Below are 21,197 nucleotides of genomic sequence, written 5' to 3' on the forward strand. Positions count from 1 at the left end.
TGGATGGTTCACTTACACGACGAATTTCGGCCATACTGAGATCATCAACATATTTCCACCTGTTGTAGCAATCTGTCATGGCGTCGTTGATCATGGTAAGAAATAGCACTGGCCCCAATTTTGTACCCTGGGGAACACCGCATGTAACTCCCAGGTCACATGATATGGAAGAACCAAGTTTGACAGCTTGTTTGCGCCCATCAAGGAAACCACAGATCACTGGAACAAGTGCAGGTGTTACACCATAGTCAATCAGCTTTCTCACCACGATGTTGTGATTGACATGATCAAACGCCTTGGAGAAATCAATGGCGCACAATGAGGCACAGTAACCCGGCTTGTCCAAGCTCTTCCCGATAGAGTCCAGAAGACTAATCAAGTAATGTGTGGTAGAACTGCCAGAAACATTTCCAAATTGCTTCGTGTCAATCACAGGAGAGAGATCACGACTGATCCATTTTGAGATGAAAGTCTCCAACACTCTCGAAAATACTGCAGTAATGGAGATAGGCCGCAGGTCTGACAGTTGTGAAACTTGTTGTTTCTTTGGAATGGGGGTAATCACTGCTCTTTTCCAACAGGAAGGATAGCTACCAGTGCGAAGAATAACATTGAATATGGTCGAAAGTGGCTCCGCCAACTCCAACGCGAATTCCTTGATAAGTTTAATAGGGATATCCCCCGGCATGATTGCCTTGGAAGCATTCAAATTGCGCAAGATATTGAATACTTGATGTGCATGGATCGTAGGTGGTCTTGAAGAAGAAGGTAGGTAGGATGGTAAGGAAGCAAGATTTAATGATGGAAGCTGGCTACAAACCCCAGCGAAGTGCTCATTGACCCTAGCAGCTTTCTGTGAGTCATTGTGGCCAAAACAGGTTGGTAATTTAAGCGAGGCTTTGCTGACTCCAGCCATGCTTCGGATCTGTCGATGCCATTGGGAAGGTTCACTCTTCCTTAGCTCTTGAACCCTCCGAACATAGAACGATTCTTTGCACTTTGATATTTCTCTTTGAACAAGATTCCGTACCTTTCGGAACATCTCACCATTACCAGAATCAAAGGCCCGTTGTCGCTTACTGATAAGATCCTTGATACGTTGTGTAATCCAAGGTTTGTCAGATGACTTTCGACGAGAGATGACTATTGGGAAGTGCTCGTAGTAAGCCTGTGTGAGCACGTCTTGAAAGGAATCTACCATTTCATCGGCAGTATGGATCGAATGTAACCAATCAAAATTGTAGTTGATTATCCATCTCCCGAAAGATCGAATGTTGGAATCACGAAGAGGGCGTCCAAAACTCTTAATGACATTAGATGAAGAGAGTTGAGACGTCCCAATCATCAATACAGTAGCATGATCTGTATTGAAGGAATCCAATCATTCTACAGGCAAAAAATATAAAAACAGATTCTATAGAACATGACACGTAAGATTTCTTTTCTAATAACCTATACCAAAATGACGAATGGCTGAATTAAGAGAATGATTAGAGATGGGAGGTATGAAACTCAACAAATCTCCCGCTTGAGTGTAGAATTTTATCATAAATTTTGGCCAGTAACTGGAGATCTATACTTACATCCTTTAACGAGGCTCTGTATGATGGAGAACTGTAAGCCTCTCAAAGACAAGCAGTTATTTCTATAGAGACGGCAAAGATCCGGAACTTATTAACAATTACATACAGATTTCGCCGAATATAAAATTTTATCTAGAGGTACTTTCAAAGAGAATACAAGAAGTTTTACAGGACACTGTATAGGTTTTCAGCTGCATGGGTTATTAGGATAAAGAAAGAAACATTGCATTGAGAAGCAATGCGAATAATTGATGGTGATGCTCTTTCATACTGCTTTCTCTATAGAGAACCGGGTTTTTAGTAGCCATTGATTTCGAAAAGCATTTGACTCTGTGCATAGGCGGATCCAGGGGCGCATTCTGATTCGTAAGTTATACCTCTCCCGGGGGGGGGGGGGCGCGACCATGGGGTCTCGAAAAGCACCGTAAACACGTATATTCCATATTCTGAAAATGCACCCCTTAACAAGTATTGGCATGTGAAACCCTACCCTTAACAAGTATTGGAAACAAAACGATACTCTTTGCAAGTATTCCCTGAATTGACCCCCTAAACAAGTACAACGATATTGCCGTCGGTTTTACCCCTGGGGGGGGGGGGGGCACTCGACCAAAAAAGTGCAGGGGTGTGCCGCGGGCGAGACAAAAAAACGGGGGCCTTGGAGCGGGCTTATTGTAAAAAGGAGGGTCCTCGGAACGGGCTTTGGAACTACAAATGTTTGTGAAAACGGTGGTCCTTGGAACGGATCGCCAGCGTGTGAGTGCGTATGCATGCCTATATGGAACGGGCATGCCTGCATGATGCAGCTAGCCCGGCAGCCCGGCCGCCGGGTGCGCTCGCGCAGAGGCGATGGTCGGACAGCGCTCTGCGGCCGCTTTTCACCAAAATTGCAGCTCATTGTAGCAGATCAATGCGACCGGAACGGCGTAACGAAAAATATGCGAAGCTTTGGAGCGGATCTCTTTCTTCACGATAAGAATTAAGAAAATGCTATGCTTTGGAGCGGCTTTCTTTGTTCTTTTTCTCAATAAGACAAAAATGCTATGCCTTGGAACGGAAATCGTTTAAAACGGGGGTCCCCTCCGCGGCACATACCCACTATGCATTATATACTGAGTGCCCCCCCCCCCCGGGGTTTTACCTTTACCTGATTGGGTATAGTACAGCCCCACCTCCAACATCTCACGCAAAATCGTACCCTAAACACGTAGTGTTGACTCTTGGGGCAAAATGTACATCCTTTATAAAACAATTTAGTCTTAATTTTTTACACCCTCGCAAATTGACCCTAAACACGTAGCTTTCCTAGCGAAAATAAATACCCTTTTTCATTATTTTGGTGTTTTTGACACCCTTATTACGTTACGTACGTAACGTGCTCTATCTTGAAAAAGACATCCTTTTTACGTGTTTTTTTGGTGGCGCATGGTATCCACTTGTCAATGTAAGTGACCCCCCCCCCCCGGATACCTCTATATATTAATTTTATATACAATCTACTTAAAATACTTTTTTTCATGACAGTTTATCAAAAATTTCGGCTCGCGATTTGCGCTTGCATTAATTGTTTAAATTAACCAAGCTATATATAGCATCATATTCATACTTATAGAATTGTATAAAATGTCAAATTTTCAGGCCTTAATATCAACAAATTTCAGGGTAAAAATACTACAATGCGCGTGTATAGTGGATTTGTTGCATAATATATTGTTAGAAACGATCAAGTGGATGGACATGTATTATTCAGCCTCTAAAGTTAAGAAAAATCTGAGTCTTTTGATAACTCCGTGGCGTAATATTTAAAAGTTTAATGTTTGGAACAATAATATTATGTCAATACAAAAGCGACGAAATATTTCATTGTGTTTTTATTATTCTTAAAAATGGAAAATATCTTCTTGTTGCAGGTGATATGATCCCAGGGTATGATCATACTGCAATTTACTTTTACATAATATCAAAAATATACATTTAAATTAATGTATACGAAAAGAAAGACGACGGCACATATAGATGAATAATGAAAATTGCTATAGCAACGTATTCCACCTAATTATAACAAACCCAATAAATTCTTCTAATGAAGCTTCGATCAAAATGATCATAATTCGCGTGGTTTTTATTTCAAACTAAAGTATTTAAAGTATAACAAGATTCGACAATACAACTTGAAAATGCTTCACAATTTATTACCCTTTAAATTCAATTTATGTCGTTGGAAATTAGCTAATGACACATCTTGTATGTTCTGTAAAGCAGAAGAAAATTTTGTTCATAATATGTTAGAATGTAATCCTGTTGCCAATTTTGTTGTTCATTGGATACAAAATTCACGATCGCAAGTTTACGTTGGTTAATTTGTTTATGATATTTGCACAGTATGTAATATACAAATCCTATGTCATGTATAAGATGCAAGGATGAGCTTTTAATATATATTCAATTTGGTATGAGTTCTAGAAAGAGATACTTTTTTATGTAAAATGGCGATTTAAATCCAAATGTTCATTTAATTCAAATGTTCAAAGAGCTTTAACCCTATAGAGAAATTTAATCTTTATTACATTTTAGATTAAATAGTTGATGTCTATGTTTATATATGTAACTTGTTTTGTAACTCTACACGCACTGTGCCTCGAAAGAAATTATTAAAATGAGAAAGGAATATGAAGAATAAAGTATTTACCTCTGAACGAGGAAAAGAAAAAAAATAATTCGCGTGGCGTCATCCAGTATAGGCCTACATAATTATACAGTGCGTATAAAAAAAACGGATCGGGGCAGTTTTGAACAATTTGTTTCAAATTATGATATCAAATATTTTGATGTTATAGACACTCTGAGATCTTATCTTTGAAATGCCATTAAAAAAATAAATTTTGTTCATGCTTGAGCGAACGCGGGACGTTTTTGTCGGGTATTCAAAAAGAGGCTTGCGCCAAAATGGCAGAAATTTGAAATTTGATGATCAGACTTTTTGCTAATCAGCAGACTTCTTCTTAACCTTTTCATTATCTTTGCCATGATTTTCGAATTATGCTGTCAAATTTCATTTACAAATTTGTTTATTTACTTGAATGTTTTTGTTTTTCATTAAATCTTCTTTAACCTTTGAATTTTCCTTGATAAGTAAGAAAAAAAGACTTTTTGTCAACCCTAGCAAGAAGATTTGCATTATTAATTGGGAGAATTTTAGTGTTCAAATCGTATTTTATTATGTGAAACAAATTATGTTATGGTACCTTAAAAACATGAATCCTATTTTCAAGGGGTTATTGATTCCTTGACCAAGTTTAATTATGTGCATGACAGGACAAACAGAAAAGGGTTCATGTCTTTGGCAATGGTGTATTGAGTCAATTTTGAAGGAGCTAGATATGGCATATCGGATAAAATGTATTTTAGATAGTTGTGAGCGAGCGATGCGAGCAAGCAAAAATTTCCACTTTTTTTATTACAATATCAAATTTTGTGATAAATTTTTACATAATATTCAGAAAATAAATCATATTTCACTTTCTATCTTTCCTTTTATTTCCTTTCCATTTTTTTATATTGGGGGAAAACCCCGAGCCGGGCGAGCCCCCGCCCATCTGCCACTGTTCAAAGGCAGCGGCGTAACAGGGGTCGGTGGCCAGGGGGGGCAAGAGCCAAAAATTTCCCGGTCATATCATGAAACAGGCAATGGCGTCATAAGGCATACATTTCTAGGGGGCGATATGGCGTATCGGGCAAATATATATATAAGCGAGCGAGCAAAATTTTTTGACATTTTTATTGCAAAAATCAAATTTTGTGATAGATTTTGACATAATGTTAAAAAGATGATATCATATTTCACCCTCCTCTTTTTCCTTTTTTCTCTCTTTTTTGTACGCCACGGTGAACAGGATTTTTGTTATGATTGTGAGCATCAGGGCGAAGTTCTATATGCTCGAGGGGGCCGAGTATGGCGCTTCTGGCAAGAAGTAGCTTAATATAGGTCCCGAGCGAGCGAAGCGAGCGAGATAAAAAAAATCACCTTTTCATGAGAATCTAACATGAAGATAGATTTTAACGTGATATTCAGAAAAATATAATACACTTTTCTTTCTTTCCTCTTTTTTTTGTTTGGTTGTAGAACTTTTGGGGGCCATGGTCCAAACTCATCCATATAACAGTGTTTTATGGGTGGGGTCCAGGGCAGAGCCCCGGAACCTTTTGATATCAAAGCCATTTTAAACCTTACAGATGGCCACTTATTTTAATCAAATTGCGTGTATATTTATATAGATTTAACACAACACGTATATTCAATGCAGTTGTGTATCGTAATCATCCAAATATTGTGAGGGGCACACCATAGCAAATGTGGGAAAATTTATAAAAAGTCGCCAGCGAGCGAAGCGAGCCAGAAAAAAAAGACCTGTTAAAATGAAATTCTAATTATGTGATAGATTTTTACATCATTATAGCAAATATCATGTCATTTTTTTTTCATTCATCTCATTTCGCTGCCTCCTTTATTTTCTTTTATTTCCCCTTGGCTGTGGAACCACCCCCCGTTACGCCAGTGCTTCAACGTAAAGCTTAATTCAGGAAGGGTCCATATAGGGGCCCGCTTTAGAACCCATTAAAGGTTACAGATAAAGAGCCCCCACTGCATGGGGTCGTGACTCTTGGACAGAGCCTTTGGAGATTTAGCAAGTTTATGATAGACTTTCATACGACATTATGCTAAACCATCCATTTTTCTTCCCGCTCGTTATCTCAATCCTCGGCAGCCCGGTAATGTACGTTATCTTGTCCCTATTCTTTATTTTCCAATTTAGATTTTGGCTAATTCCATTCTGCCTTTATTTCCCGCTTTTGTTTGCCTTTTTTTCATCTTTAATTTATTTCCCTGTCTTACTAATCATGCTAATGTATTTGTATATCGGGACGAATTGTTTTTTCTCACTTGTTCTTTTTTCCTACCTTTTCCCGTTATCTTTCCGTTTTTCCTTTTTTTATTTTTTCTTAGTTTTCTTTTCCCTTTTCCTTTCCCCTTTCCCTTTCCCCTTTTTTCTTTCCTTTCCCTTTCCCTTTCTTCCCCCTTTTTTTCTTTATTTCCCCCGTTTTTTTATTTTCCCGGTGAGCTCCGCCAGGGGGGGGGGCAGCTTGTCCCCCCTACCTCCCGCCTGTTACGCCACTGTTCAAAGGCTCCATAACCTTTAATTTGTAGCACATAATGAATTTTTGTTTTTGCTTAAAGAAGGAACATTGAAAGCTAAAAGAGAACATATCAAAAATAAACAGCAGAACAATTCAAGCAAATAAACAGATTTGAAAATGAACGGACCGCATAATTCGAAAATTATGGGAAAGATAATGAAAAACTTAGGAGTCTGTCAGACTAGCCGCCTGACAGACATAATGTCTAGACACTGGTACACTGAATGATATACTGAATTTGGCAGACTGTAGACTGTAGGCCCTATAGGCCTACTGATTGCTTTGATAAATGTCAGAATGACAGACTGATGACCGGACTGGCTGTCCACTATATACGCTCATTGAACTGCGATCCTCCCAAACGGCACCGAATTATACCGTACAAGGCCGAGAGAGGGGGGGGCAGGGGCGGATCCAGGAGGGGGCCGAGCCGGCCCCGGCCCCCCTATTTTTTTGATAATCTGCAGAAAAAGTGTACTATAGGAAAAACACTAAAGAAAAGTAGGAAAGAGGTATCATACCCAGGATGTGTAATTTACAACCTCGTAACGGCCGGCCCGACCCCGAAAGGAAACAAGAAAAGGGTGAGGGGAAGAATTGGAAAAAGAACTTTATATAAAAAAATTTCGCTCGCGCTTCGCGCTCGCATTGCCTGTGCCAATGAATCCCATTCAAGAGGATCTGAAATCAATTTGCACACAATATTTTAGCTCGCACATCAAGCTTTAATTATTTTGTTTGTTTTACACAAATTGTTTATATTAATACTTTCAGCTCGCGCTGCGCGCTCGCATTGTTTGATTTGTGAATTACCTATCCTCTTTGGAAATTCTTACCAAAATTTGTCAAAATGCTCCTTTATCATGTCAGTATATAAAAAAATTGAGCTTGTGCTTCGCGCTCGCATTTAATTGTTTGAGACACACAGCTTTTTCTGTATTTAAATAAAAACGCGCTTAGACTGTCCAGTTTTCAGGTCGGAATATAAAAAAATTTGAGCTCGCGCTTCGCACTCTCATTATTTAATTTGTGATACTTGTATCCTCTTCATTAATCACTAAAAACAGTCCTAATTGAGTCCCTTTTCACGTTACTATGATAAAATTTCAGCTCGCGCTTCGCGCTCGCATTGTTTAGTTGGATACTTATCTTTTTCATGATTATAAAATCTCCTCAGAATCTTCAGGTCTAAGGACATAAAATATCAAAGAATTTGAGCTCGCGCTTCGCGCTCGCATTATATATTAAGACCACATGAGATACCTTATCTTGTTTATAACAATAAAAACTAACATATACTTAAAACTTCAGTCTCTAGTAAGGACTACCCCCTGAACCCCCCCCCCAAAAAAAAAAATCAGATTATAGCGGCCAATCGAGAAAAATGTTGATGAAAATATTTTTCGGCCCCCCCTATTGGCGAAAGCTGGATCCGCCCCTGGGGGGGTTGACTGATAGTACAGATAGAAAAATGAATCAGGAGCTGGCTGGCTGGCTGACTGACAGCTCGCTATAGCGTATAAGAATAAGTATGAACATTGCAAGTATGTTCCTGAAGTTCCTTTAAAAATAAGCTCGCGCTTGAGTTGCTTTGTACAAATAAATTTACCGTGGTTACTAATATGGTAATGCCATGGTAATATGTACTTATATGGTACATTTTTATAAGGGCGGAGCGCTTGCATCAACTGCTACTTTAGATATATCTCTTTCCATGATTACGAAAAAAATTAGTGTTTAGTGTTATTGTTTTATATTTGTACTATTCGTGGGGTGAATATATACCGGGACATACCGAACCATAACATTTTTCCTACCCCATTCGATGAGAAATGTCATCACGTTCCATTAACATGTGGAATTTACGGAATTCTGATTACATGATATGGGGAAGCTGCTCGTATATTATTATGACGTCAATATAATAATTAAAAAAAAACATAATTGGGATCTGACTTTTTTGTTTGGTAGATTTTCATAAAAGCTTCTTTTTCCGCACAATATGAAGTTGAAAACCAACTGATCAACACGGTAAGCTCCCTTTTTAGAGATAATTTTCTTAGCAATAGTATGTTCTTCATCTCTGCACATCAAATTAAACAGATGCGCTTGCTTTCGTGTTTAATTGCCTTCCAGAGATTTCTTCAAGCGGGTTTTTTTTTATTATAAATGTGGCTTACCATAGAAAAAAAAATTGCGCTTCGTTTCATGTCACGTGATAGTTTTGGAATGACGACAATGTCACGTGACCTGGGTATACAAATTCACTTCGATCTCCGTTTTAATTTTGTTGGTTAGGAAATCCCCAGTAAAGTTAGAAAAATACTGAACGTATACTTGGTAACTTACCTTTCATCGTCATTTACAAGGTGAGTGAAAAATCATTCTTTCTTTCACACTAACTGTTTGATTAATTCAGTTCATTTTGACCTTCTGGCAGTGCTGCTGAGCTGAATGAGATGAGAGTGAGTGAGTGACTAAGCTACGCGTCTACGTCTGCGAGCTCGAGGTGACGTGACGCGACCATCATGACCATTTCACCGGCGCATTAGCCAGGCATTGGGCATTGCCATGCCCATTGGCATTGGCATTTAACTCAAATTTTAAGACTTAAGTTCAGTTACAATTCAATACCCTGTTGCAGTTGTTCTGTGTTCAGACAGGTTGTCTGGACAATCAAATTTAAATTTAAAAAAATTAAGGACAAGTCCACCCCAACAAAAAGTTGATTTGAACAAATAGAGAAACATCCAAGAAGCATTTAGGCCCTAATGATTTAACACTGAAAATTTCAGACAAAATCGGATAGGAAACTGGAAAGTTATGACATTTTAAAGTTTTGCTAAATTTCACAAAACAGTTATATATATGCACATCCTGGTCGGTATGCAAATGAGGGGACTGATGACGTCACTATTTCTTTTGTATTACGGTATATGAACTATGAGTATGAAATATCTTTTTTTTCTCCTCATTGGTAGCCAGGCGGCTTCTAGAGAATAAAAATCATTTACTAACGTAAGGTTACTCTCATACGAAGCCAGGCCTTCTATCTCATAGACCCACACAAAGGAAGCCAAAACCTGAAACTTTCACCCCCGAGATTTCTACTTTCCTTCTAAAAGATCTAGACCTAAATCATGTACATGGGATAAAACTTCATTTCCGACATTTCTACGCTCTCGTTGTTATTTTTAAACAAGAATTCATCAACAAAAATGAAAAAATATTGTGAAAAGACGGAAGAGACTTGCCCGATGTTTATGCCGCCATCTTGTTTCTTATTGTACATCCCCAACGTTACGCGACGCTCGCGTCCGTAACAATTAAGAATTATACTTAAACTACTTACAACAGTAATATTACATGGTTTTAGCATATTTTCTTTATTTTTTTTAAGTTCAAAATATTAAAAGTGGATTGTTGAACTTTATGTTTTCTACTATACAGCCACTCATGCAAACCAACTGTGTAGTAGAATTCCGCTTATTTGTGTGCGTTTGATTTTACATGCAATTATTAAGTGTACTATCAGCAATTTCATGTGCTTCTGCATCAAATTTACATGACAAAAATTAATTTTTTATATTTTTTTAAAATTAATTATGCACATAAGCATATGAAATTTGCCCTAAATTTGTTTTTTCGTATGCTTTTGCCTTTAATTCTATTTATCAAGCTAGTAGAATGCTAACCTTTGGTGAGAGTATCAATTTTTACCTTTGTAACAAATATCTGCAAAAAATTGCAAAAAATATAATTTCTTATGTATTTTTTGTTTTTTTAATTTGTATTTCTTAGTTTTTTCGAACCTTTGTTTTTTATTGTTTTTTCCGATGAACTTTGTCGGGGACTCTTTTGCAATCATAAATAGCATAAAATAAATCCATTTGAACCAACAAAAGTAAAAATAATCATACAATTATGATTTTTGAAAAACACAATTTGCATTGACCTTGTACACGGAATCACGTTTTTGAGCAATTTTTGGTCTGACATGCAAGTTCAAAATGTTGCGTAATTTCGGAACCGCGCACCCAGGCATCGCAAATTTGGCCTCAAAAGATGTGCAAGACTTAAAAGTAAAAAGTCAGCGAGCGATGCGGTCAAAAAAATTTGCGCGACGGCGTAGTGACGAAATTTGTCAAGGGGGGCTCAAATTGACCCCCCCCCCCCCAGTTTGATAAGGTTTAATATTGCATTAGGGGCCTACAATAGGCCTTAAATGCACACTCAGACCTAACTGAGAAACAAAACAAGCATGGTATACAATACATGTTCAGAAGAGTGTGAAATACTGTATACATTTTTTTCTCATATCCAATGTTTTTATTCATAATTATGTTTGGGGTAAGTTGGAACATGTTCCAACTAGCCCCTTCAATTTTGTTCCAACTAACCCCAGAGGCCCATTTGACAATAAGCTTACAGCACAAAAAAGGGACTTCACCATGGCATATTAATAACCTTATTTTGTAGCTTGGTACAAGTGTCCATTATACCCCAAACAGGCCAACTTGTTCTATAAACTTCTCTGAGATAATAAAACATTTCTGAAAGAGAAAAAAATTACTCAGAAGGTGAAAAAACAAAAATTCCTTTCTAACTTCACCAGGCTTGTTGCACATGTGTTGTCTGTAATATGGTGGATGGCTGTTGATAATAGTAATAAATTGAGGGCAGTATTGCATACATTTATTTAAAGGCGTTAAAGAAAATTACAATGTTTCAACTTACCCCGCGTTCCAACTAACCCCGGTCTCCCCTACGTTAGATCTTGAATTCATATTTTTTGCATAATCCAGACAAATTCTCAAAGTCAAGACAAAAAAAGAAGGTTTCAAAATATTAAAGTGTAACGTTAGACGTCTACTTCCGGACACCCCTCCCCCGCCCCCCATCCCACTAGTTACGTCATACAAAGTGCGCACATAAAAAATCAACATAAGATTAAATATGAATTTAGTTTTACTCCACAAAGAATTTCAGTTGATAATTAATGTTCCATATGACTGAGTAAGACTGTAAGTGTGCCAAAATTTGAAAGAAAATCTAAGCTGCACAGAATTCGACATGTTGAGCTTTTGTGCAATATTTTTTGTTCTTAAAGGTCAAGTCCATCCCAGAAAAAATGTTAATTTGAATAAATAGAGAAAAATCAAACTAGCATAATGCTGAAATTTCATCAAAATCGGATGTAAAATAAGAAACTTATGGTATTTTAAAGTTTCGCTTATTTTTCACAAAACAGTGATATGCACATCTCAGAGTCATGCAAATGAGTCACTTGATGATGTCCATCACTCACTATTTCTTTTGTTTTTTATTGTTTGAATTTCATTTTTTACAGATTTGACAATAAGGACCAATTTGACTGGACCATATAGTATTAAACAATGCTAAATCCACATGTTCAGGGAGGAATTAATTGTTGTTTCACTTGACAATGAGGAGAAAATTAGAATATTTCATATTTCATATGATAAAATACAAAGAAATAGTGAATGGATGACGTCATCAGTCTCCTCATTTGCATACTGACCAGGATGTGCATATCTGTTTTGTGAAATTAAGCGAAACTTTAAAATGTCATAACTTTCTTATTGTACATCCGATTTTGATGAAATTCTCTGAATTATTATGCTTGTTGGATTTTTCGATTTTTATTCAGATCAACTTTTTGTTGGGGTGGACTTGTCCTTTAATGTCTTTTCAAAAATGAGATATGCATCAATGTTTGTTGAATATATTTGTCCATTTTCAATCGTAATGCTTATTTTCACCTTCTATCTCAATAAAATCTTGAAATGTATCGCCATGTTTTGCGCCTGCTGTTTGACAGCCCCTGCCCTCTGTTCGACATACACTACCACTACCAGTCAGCTAGCTATCTTTGACTCACAGTCTGTGAAAACCAGAGAACAATGTAGATTCGGTCTACTTAATTTAATTTTAGAAAGTCAAATCCTGCCCTAAAGGAGTACTCCAGGCTAAAAATGATATGATGTGGGAGCATCATGGTCTCGTGGTTGAGACTTGTCTTTCAATTTCGGGGACATTGGTTCGATTTCCAGCCATGACGTGTTTTCCTTCAGCAAGAAACTTACCCACATTGTGCTGCACTCGACCCAGGTGATGTGAATGGGTACCCAGTAGGAAGAAATACCTCGAATGCTTTAGCGCCCGATCAAGGTAGCCATGCAAAAGCTGGGGTAATAATAACATAATCATGTTGAGCAGCAAGGCCCGCTGGGAGAACTATTTTCGGAACTGAAGTTGCCCTCCTAGGTAAAATATGACATTATTATGATTTTTATGATTTCACCAGATAGAGAAAAATCAGACAAACAAAACACTGAAAAATATCTGACAAGGAATAACAAAGTTATGACATTTTAAAGATTTACAGAATAAGTAAAACAGTTCTATAGTAATTATGTATAATTTATAAACAGCATCAATGCTTTCTCAATGTGAATGGGCGTGAAGACATGGAGCACCAAAGGTCACAGGGTTAGGTTCAATTGCTTTCTTCAATTACTTTAGAACTATGAAAGTTATAAATGAAATCAATTTGTATTCTGTATACACTAGCACCACCTATTTTAACATTCTAAATTTAGAGAGAAACTGACAAGATGAAGATTTATGTTAATGAGCATGGATTTTGCCTATTACACTCTGATGCTGAAGCAGTTGACATGAAAAGGGTCATGAAATTAAGTCATAAATTAAGTAATTTTATTGTGAGGTAATTGGAAGTAATTAAAACTAATTGGCAGTAATTGAAGTCAATTACATTATTACAAATACTTTCCCTTTCAAAATTTCTAATACAATTACTCAAAAAAATAGATGTAATTAATCACATAATTGATCAATTGCCTTGTAATTGAGCCTAACCCTGCAAACTTGACATTCTCCATTTTCCTGAAGCGAAAGTGACAAGAACACACTTGTTGAAACGTCAAGTTTGGATGGACCTTTTCAGGATCAACACATGCTCATGAAAGAAATGAAACCACTACACTCTTCTTCTTAGCCATGGAAACCTTTAGAAGTTATAAGGGGGGTCAAAGTATGTACCATGTAGAAAAGTTTATGAAAGATTGAAATAAAAGATGAAATGCTAGCTATGAAAATAAAGTTTGAAGTTAAGATGAGGAATGTTCCTTTTCTTGATGCTGCATAATAGATTTCAGATTCAGACTTATCAGTATCAGTTGGTATTAGGCTATGAACAGTATGTACATGTGCATCACTGTGTAAATCATACAGCAAAAGAACAAATCTATTCTGGTGAGGACAACAAAAATTTATGATTCTTAGAACACATTTTTATGCCATTGGATAATCTCAGAATAATACATATTTTCAACTTTATTAATGCTTTTTGGTCTTTTCTCAACTTAAAAATAAAAAGATTGTATCAGCTTCATGAGTGGTATATGGGAAAAGAAATTGAAGTTTTTTGATTGGCCTAAGACATGAGTATGAAGAGTTTATTTGGTTCAATTCCATGCAGATTTTATGAAAATTTTATAATCTTCGTTGAAATGCTTTAACTTAATACATTGGGATGATTGCACTTCTGAGTCCAGTTCTTTATGGCTGCCTCATTTAATCAAATCCAATTGATTACCCCCCCCCCCCCCCTTGATGAATGTATTCTGTGCAGCCTCCTACTCCATCAGTCCCACCCTCTACTCTTTTCCACAAAGTCTGCATCTTTCTCTTTTTTCTCTCCTTTCTCTTTGACCATTCCCCTGAAACTGAAATGGCTTTGGTAGTTGGTACTTGGTAGGATCCCCCCCCCCCCCAAGGATTATGTACAAGATACATTCACACTCGCTATTAAAATGACTGGTATTTTCTGATCAGGAAAGGAAACTTGATCAGAAAAAGTCCAGAAATTTTTCCTTTCCTGATTTGCAAGGTGCGAATCTGCTGGAGATTAATTACTCATATATATAGTTTATCTTTTTCAGCAGCTGCAAACTCATGGTCTGACTCTGAATTCTTAGACTACCAGAGGGGAATGGGAATTCAATAGTTCTGAAACCCCCATTGCATAAAAGTTACTGTTACAGTAACTTTGCCATCCAATGATAATTGCCATAAAGCAGCAAATCAGAATCAAGGATTTCAGGGCAGTTACCATATACTTTAATGCAACAGGTCCCTCTTGTTTTTCTAAGCAGCAAGTTTGAACTACTTGTAACACTAGACTTTCTAAAGATGCAAATATCCACTTTCTAATGTAAAAAAAAATATAGGTATGTGTCTGCAGCCTAGACTAACATGTACAATACATGTCTGTATGGAATATGAAATTGAATTAGTGATTGGTTGCAATAATGAAAGTCACCTGACGGTTTCCATAACTTCTACCTGTCAGGTGATACATTTCATGGTCATCACATGATCACAATATCTGCTTTAAAGCCCAAGCCCACCCCACTAGCAAGTTGATTTGAACGAATTGAATGAACAAGTTGAAAGATTGGATGGAGCTTGGATATATGGAGAATGAGAAAGTTGACATTTTGAAGTTTTTAAAACTTCACAAAAGAGGCTAGCAGTGGAATCTCTACTAGAATCTCCACTAAAAGACAGGTACCTGTAGATCATTGCATATCATTGTATGGGTGACATGACATTTTCTCTGGCTACATTTGCTCCAGTCTTGATATCTCAGAGGGCATAGAGTTAGGATCGTAATAGATTTTTGGTGCAGAACAATGTAAATATAAGGGGTTTATTTAGTTTTGAAGGCCTTTTAGCTTTTATGTTTGGCTTGAAATGCAGATTTTCTTTCAGAGCAATTGTTGCCAGAGCAAATGCTTGGCCAAGATGTATGCTATAAGATTTTGTGCTTGGTTTTTCAGCTACGGTCTGTTTTATTGGTTTGTATCTAGTTTAATTGTTTCCTGTTCCTTTATCTTCAGGTAACTATGTAACTAGTCATGGTGATACTTTCGCTATTCTCTGCTCTGCTTTCAGATGTAAAATTTAATTGTTTTTCTACTTGTTCATGTACATGAAGTCCTTATGTAGGCATTGAGAGGAAAGGTTGACAACACCTGTCCTGATGACCTAGAGACTTTTTTACCGATTAAGAAGGAAGTTCACCCTGATAATTGAGTTGGTTTTAATAAAAGCAGAAAAAATGATGAAAGTTTGACAAAATCCATCAGATAATGTTTCAGTCAGAAATATTAGAAGCAGGTACCCCAAGTGACTTGTAATACATGTTATTCCATTTATTAGTGATTCAGGATGATTGAAAATATTTTTCTCAGAACTGGCTATCAATATTGAATAGGTAAAAATATTTTCTTTTCTGTTTTGTGATAAAATGGCATTTTGTGGAATCATATGACATTTGGTTTTTTTTGTACTTGTATGTCTCATCACAAATTAAAACTATTAAACTTTTATTATCCATAACTCTGTTATTTTTTTATTGGTTTTTCAATTTTGAAAGAAAATTTTAAGCATTATGCTTTTGCTTTGCATGTTTGATTTTCTTGTTTAATTCAAATTAACTTGTTGATAGGGGTGCCTTGGCCTCTAATGATGATCTTTTTAATCCAAAATGTTCAGTAGTGAAAGAAAATTTGCCTACATCATCAATTTATTAATGTTTCTGATGATATTCATATCACCACCTGTTTGACCTTGCCTTAATAGCGGCAGATCTCTTATGTATTTTTCCCTTCAATTTGTGCTGGTTGTCATATACATGTAGGCTCTATAGAACCAATGAGAATCATTTGTGGCTGTACTGGTCTGTTATTAAATCCCAGTCCAGTATTATTTCTTTGTCCCATTTCATTAAAGACTTGTTATAATAACAAATGCACGATTTTTGTCTCACCTGCATAGCAGAGTGAGACTATAGGCGCCGCTTTTCCGACGGCGGCGGCGACGGCGGCGTCAACACCAAATCTTAACCTGAGGTTAAGTTTTTGAAATGACAGCATAACTTAGAAAGTATATGGACCTAGTTCATGAAACTTGGCCATAAGGTTAATCAAGTATTACTGAACATCCTGCCTGAGTTTCATGTCACATGACCAAGGTCAAAGGTCATTTAGGGTCAATGAACTTAGACCATGTTGGGGGAATCAACATCAAAATCTTAACCTAAGGTTAAGTTTTTGAAATGTCATCATAACTTAGAAAATATATGGACCTAGTTCATGAAACTTATACATAAGGTTAATCAAGTATCACTGAACATCCTGCATGAGTTTCACGTCACATGACCAAGGTCAAAGGTCATTTAGGGTCAATGAACTTTGGCCGAATTGGGGGTATCTGTTGAATTACCATCATAACTTTGAAAGTTTATGGATCTGATTCATGAAACTTGGACATAATAGTAATCAAGTATTACTGAACATCCTGTGCAAGTTTCAGGTCACATGATCAAGGTCAAAGGTCATGTAGGGTCAATGAACTTTGGCCAAATTGGGGTATTTGTTGAATTACAGCCATAAATTTGAAAGTGTGTTGGTCTAGTTCATAAAACTTGGACATAATAGTAATCAAGTATCACTAAACATCCTGTGCGAGTTTCAGGTCACATGATCAAGGTCAAAGGTCATGTAAGGTCAAAGAACTTTGGCCACGTTGGGGGTATTTGTTGAATTGCCATCATATCTCTATAAGTGTATTGGTCTAGTTCATAAAACGTGGAAATAAGAGTAACCAAGTATCACTGAACATCTTGTGCGAGTTACAGTAGTTTTCAAAATCAGCACTGCTGCTATATTGAATCGCGTGATGCAGGTGAGACGGCCAGAGGCATTCCACTTGTTATAACAAATTTACCATTAGTCAATCAGATTGAAAGATTTCAGTAGCTTTTAACTGTTAATGTAAATTTGTTATGATCAGGGGCGGATCCAGGATTTTTCGAAAGGGGGGGGGGCACATTTCCCATGGAAAAATTTGACAAGCAAGGAAAAAAAAAGGGTTTTAACCAAAAATTAAGGGGATCTCGTCCACAAAAAAATTTGGCAAGCAAAAAAAAATAGATAAGAAAAAAAAGGATTTTAACCCAAAATTAAGGGTATTTCGTCCACCAAAAACATTGACAAGCAAAAAAAAAAGGTCTTCACTTTCAAAGGGGGGGGGGGCACACTTCTGTTTTAACAGCATTTTTACGTTACAAATTTTAATTTTAAAAAGGGGGGCACGGGCTGGCTGTGCCCCCCCTGAATCCGCCAGTGGTTATGATAACAAGTTTTATGAAATGGACCCCTGATATATAGTGACCGTATACAGCGTCAAATCGTCATATATGTTCATGTTGATAATATTCCTGTATAACGAGACAAATTCAGTGTATTCCTGCACATGGGGGTAATAACAATGACATTTTATGCATGCAAAATAATGATGATTTTTGTACAGTGACAATTTTTTTCACCTCATGCCATCTATTTAACCTTTTTAGTCTGATTTTTTTTTCATGGGATTGTTCTATTTGTTTTTACTTCCTACTTTTAAGATTGTTTGTTTAGGGGGGGGGGTATTTTTAGACAAACCAATGAGAGTTTTGTTTGCTCCTACTCACAAATTGAGTCAGCAAATCATCACTTCACTGGGATAGGCTTGGATCAATGTGTTGAGCAGTTATTTATAAACCTTTGAAATTCAACAAAAATCATGAGTGGGTCAAGGGATCTCACATTTTATCTTTTGAGGCAGTTTATTTGAGTTTTCAGATCATTTCTTTTTAATATTTAAGTTTTGATAAGCTTTAAAGGGGGGGGGGCATCTTTTATTAGATCAATTACACAATTGGTCTCTTACTATCCTCAATATTAAAGCCAATGGACCATAGTGACCATTAGTCAGAGCTTTCAATACAAGTATACAATTTTTTATATTTTTAATTTCTGAATAGTTTTGATAGACAGGATACATGAAATTTGATCTATTATCAGAAAACAAGAATATTTACTACATAATGTATTCCTTGGCAATTGGTATCATACTAGTTGTTGTAATTATGTTTGTTGTACGAACATGTACATGTACTGTAGTAGCAGTCTAGCAGACAATAGAAAAATTTGTTATCGTATTCTACAATGTAGACTAGATGAAAAAAGTGCATTCTGGGTAAGGATTCCTTCATTCAAGAGACTGATCTGTTCAAAGTTGATCATGGCATTGTTGCTTAAAAGTGTTTCTTGAAGGACTCGAGGATGGATTCGTATATTCAGTGGCGTACCGTGGGTCACGGCATTGGGGGGGCACCAGCAAAAAATTTGAGTTACTTAGTGAGCGCGCGAAGCGCGCCCAGTTGCCAGGTATATTGACCTAATAGAGACATTTTAAGGACAGTGCCATTAAATGGATATTCATCTCACTGGTCAAATAATGCGAGTGCGAGCGCGAGCTTAACATTTTTTATATTCAGACCTGAAAAGGGACATTATAATCAATCTTTTGTAATCATGGTACGTTCCTGTCTCGCTAGATAATGCGAGCGCGAAGCGCGAGCTGAAATTTTTATAAATATTGACCCCCAAACAGGAAGATTTTAAGGACTATATTTTAGGAATCCATTAAGAGTATACACATCTCCCATAGTCATGTAATGCGAGTGCCAATAAACGCTTGCTCATTTTGTTAGAATTACATCTAAACATGCACATAAAGCACTTGTAATCATGATTAACATACCCATCTCACTAATCAAAACTTGCGAGCGCAAAGCGCGAGCTGAAAATTCAGGAAATTCAGACCTGAAGAGGGGCATTGTAAGGCTTGTTTGTAAGAATTCACGAAGACCATACGTAGTTCACTAACCAAATGATGCGAGCGCGAAGCGCGAGCTGAAAATTTTTGATATTCAGATCGGAAAAAGGGAAATTTTAAGGACTGATACTATGAATTCATGGAGAGCAGACATATTTCACCAATCCACAACTGCGAACGTAAGCACGGGCAGGAAATGTTTTATATTAAGACCTTAAAATGGGGCAATCACTTTAAGTAGTCATGAAAAAGAAGCCTACTCTTGTACATAAAACAATGATAACTCGAAATGCGAGGAAATATATTTGGCAGTTTGGTGTATATTGACTTGAAAACGGGAGGTTTTAGTATAACAGGATTATATATCTCGTTAAACAGACAATGCGAGCACCAGGAGCAATAAATACATAGGCCCTGAGCAAATTATGTTTCATAAAGTTATGAAAAAAATGTGTCTTATGTATTACAACATAACTTAATTATGATATAATATTACATTACAATGAATAATAATGTCTTCTTTCCCACTACGTTTCTCTTCCTTTCTCCCTCTTTTTCTCCTTTTCCCCGTTTTTTTTTTTTTTTGGTCAGCCGATTGGGGGGGCACGTGCCCCCCCATGCCCCCCCCCCCCCGTAGTTACGCCACTGCGTATATTTGTCTGGGGTCATGACCCTTACAAATACTGCCCGACACATCCACAATCACACGTCCTGTCAAACCCAAATAAATGGCTAATTATAACGTGTTCCTGTCACCATCTTCTTCATCAGTCTTTCCTGCCGCTCGCTTTGGCTGTGTTCACATCTGCTTATGTACTGTACTCTATAACAAAGAATTCTTGTGGGGGTAAAGGATGATGCACCACCTTCACCCCCCAAAAAAAAAAATGAAAAAAAAAAAAATCTTGTCAGTTAGAAGGTAGCCCCATGGACTGCCATTGGGTTCATTCAAAACATATTTTCAAAGTTACGGTACAACAAAAGAATGGAACAAAGCCCCCTTTCACCTGAGTATATTTCAAGAGTTTCATGTTAGTGAAAACTAACTTGATACTTGAATCTTAACAGAAAAGGGACTATTACACTGTAGGTCCAAGACGGTCACAGAAAATTGACATTGAAACCCAAGACAGAGACTGAGATACTGTGTCCAGAATCAATTGAGAGCATGATGAGACACACGGCACACAATTGCTGTCTTTTAGATGCCCAACACTGTTATAGAGCTCTACTTTTTTAGTGTCTTGCCTTTGTCTCAGCCCCAGAGACCTGAGACATTTCCCTTTGAGTCCTAGACGAAGATAGAATAACAGATATTTGATTTGTTCATATTTATACATTTTCCCACAGAGATTTGAATAAAAAGTGTGGTTTTCATTGTTGTACACTACATAATTGTTTTTTATTAATTGATATCTTTCTCCCATCAAATAAAACATAAAAAATGCTGAATCATCATATTGTTACATTTTTAAGAATAAATTTAAATTGATAGAGAACTTTGAAAAAGTCTTAATATATGGCTTTATGTGGAAAAAAAATGTCTGTCAACAAAAAAAATACTTGAAAATGATCTCAGAGCATTGATTTATACATGTAGATCACAAGGATTTTAAAGGTTTATATGAATACATTCTTTTT

This window comes from Lytechinus pictus, chromosome 2 (assembly GCF_037042905.1).
Source record: "Lytechinus pictus isolate F3 Inbred chromosome 2, Lp3.0, whole genome shotgun sequence".
NCBI lineage: Eukaryota > Metazoa > Echinodermata > Echinoidea > Temnopleuroida > Toxopneustidae > Lytechinus > Lytechinus pictus.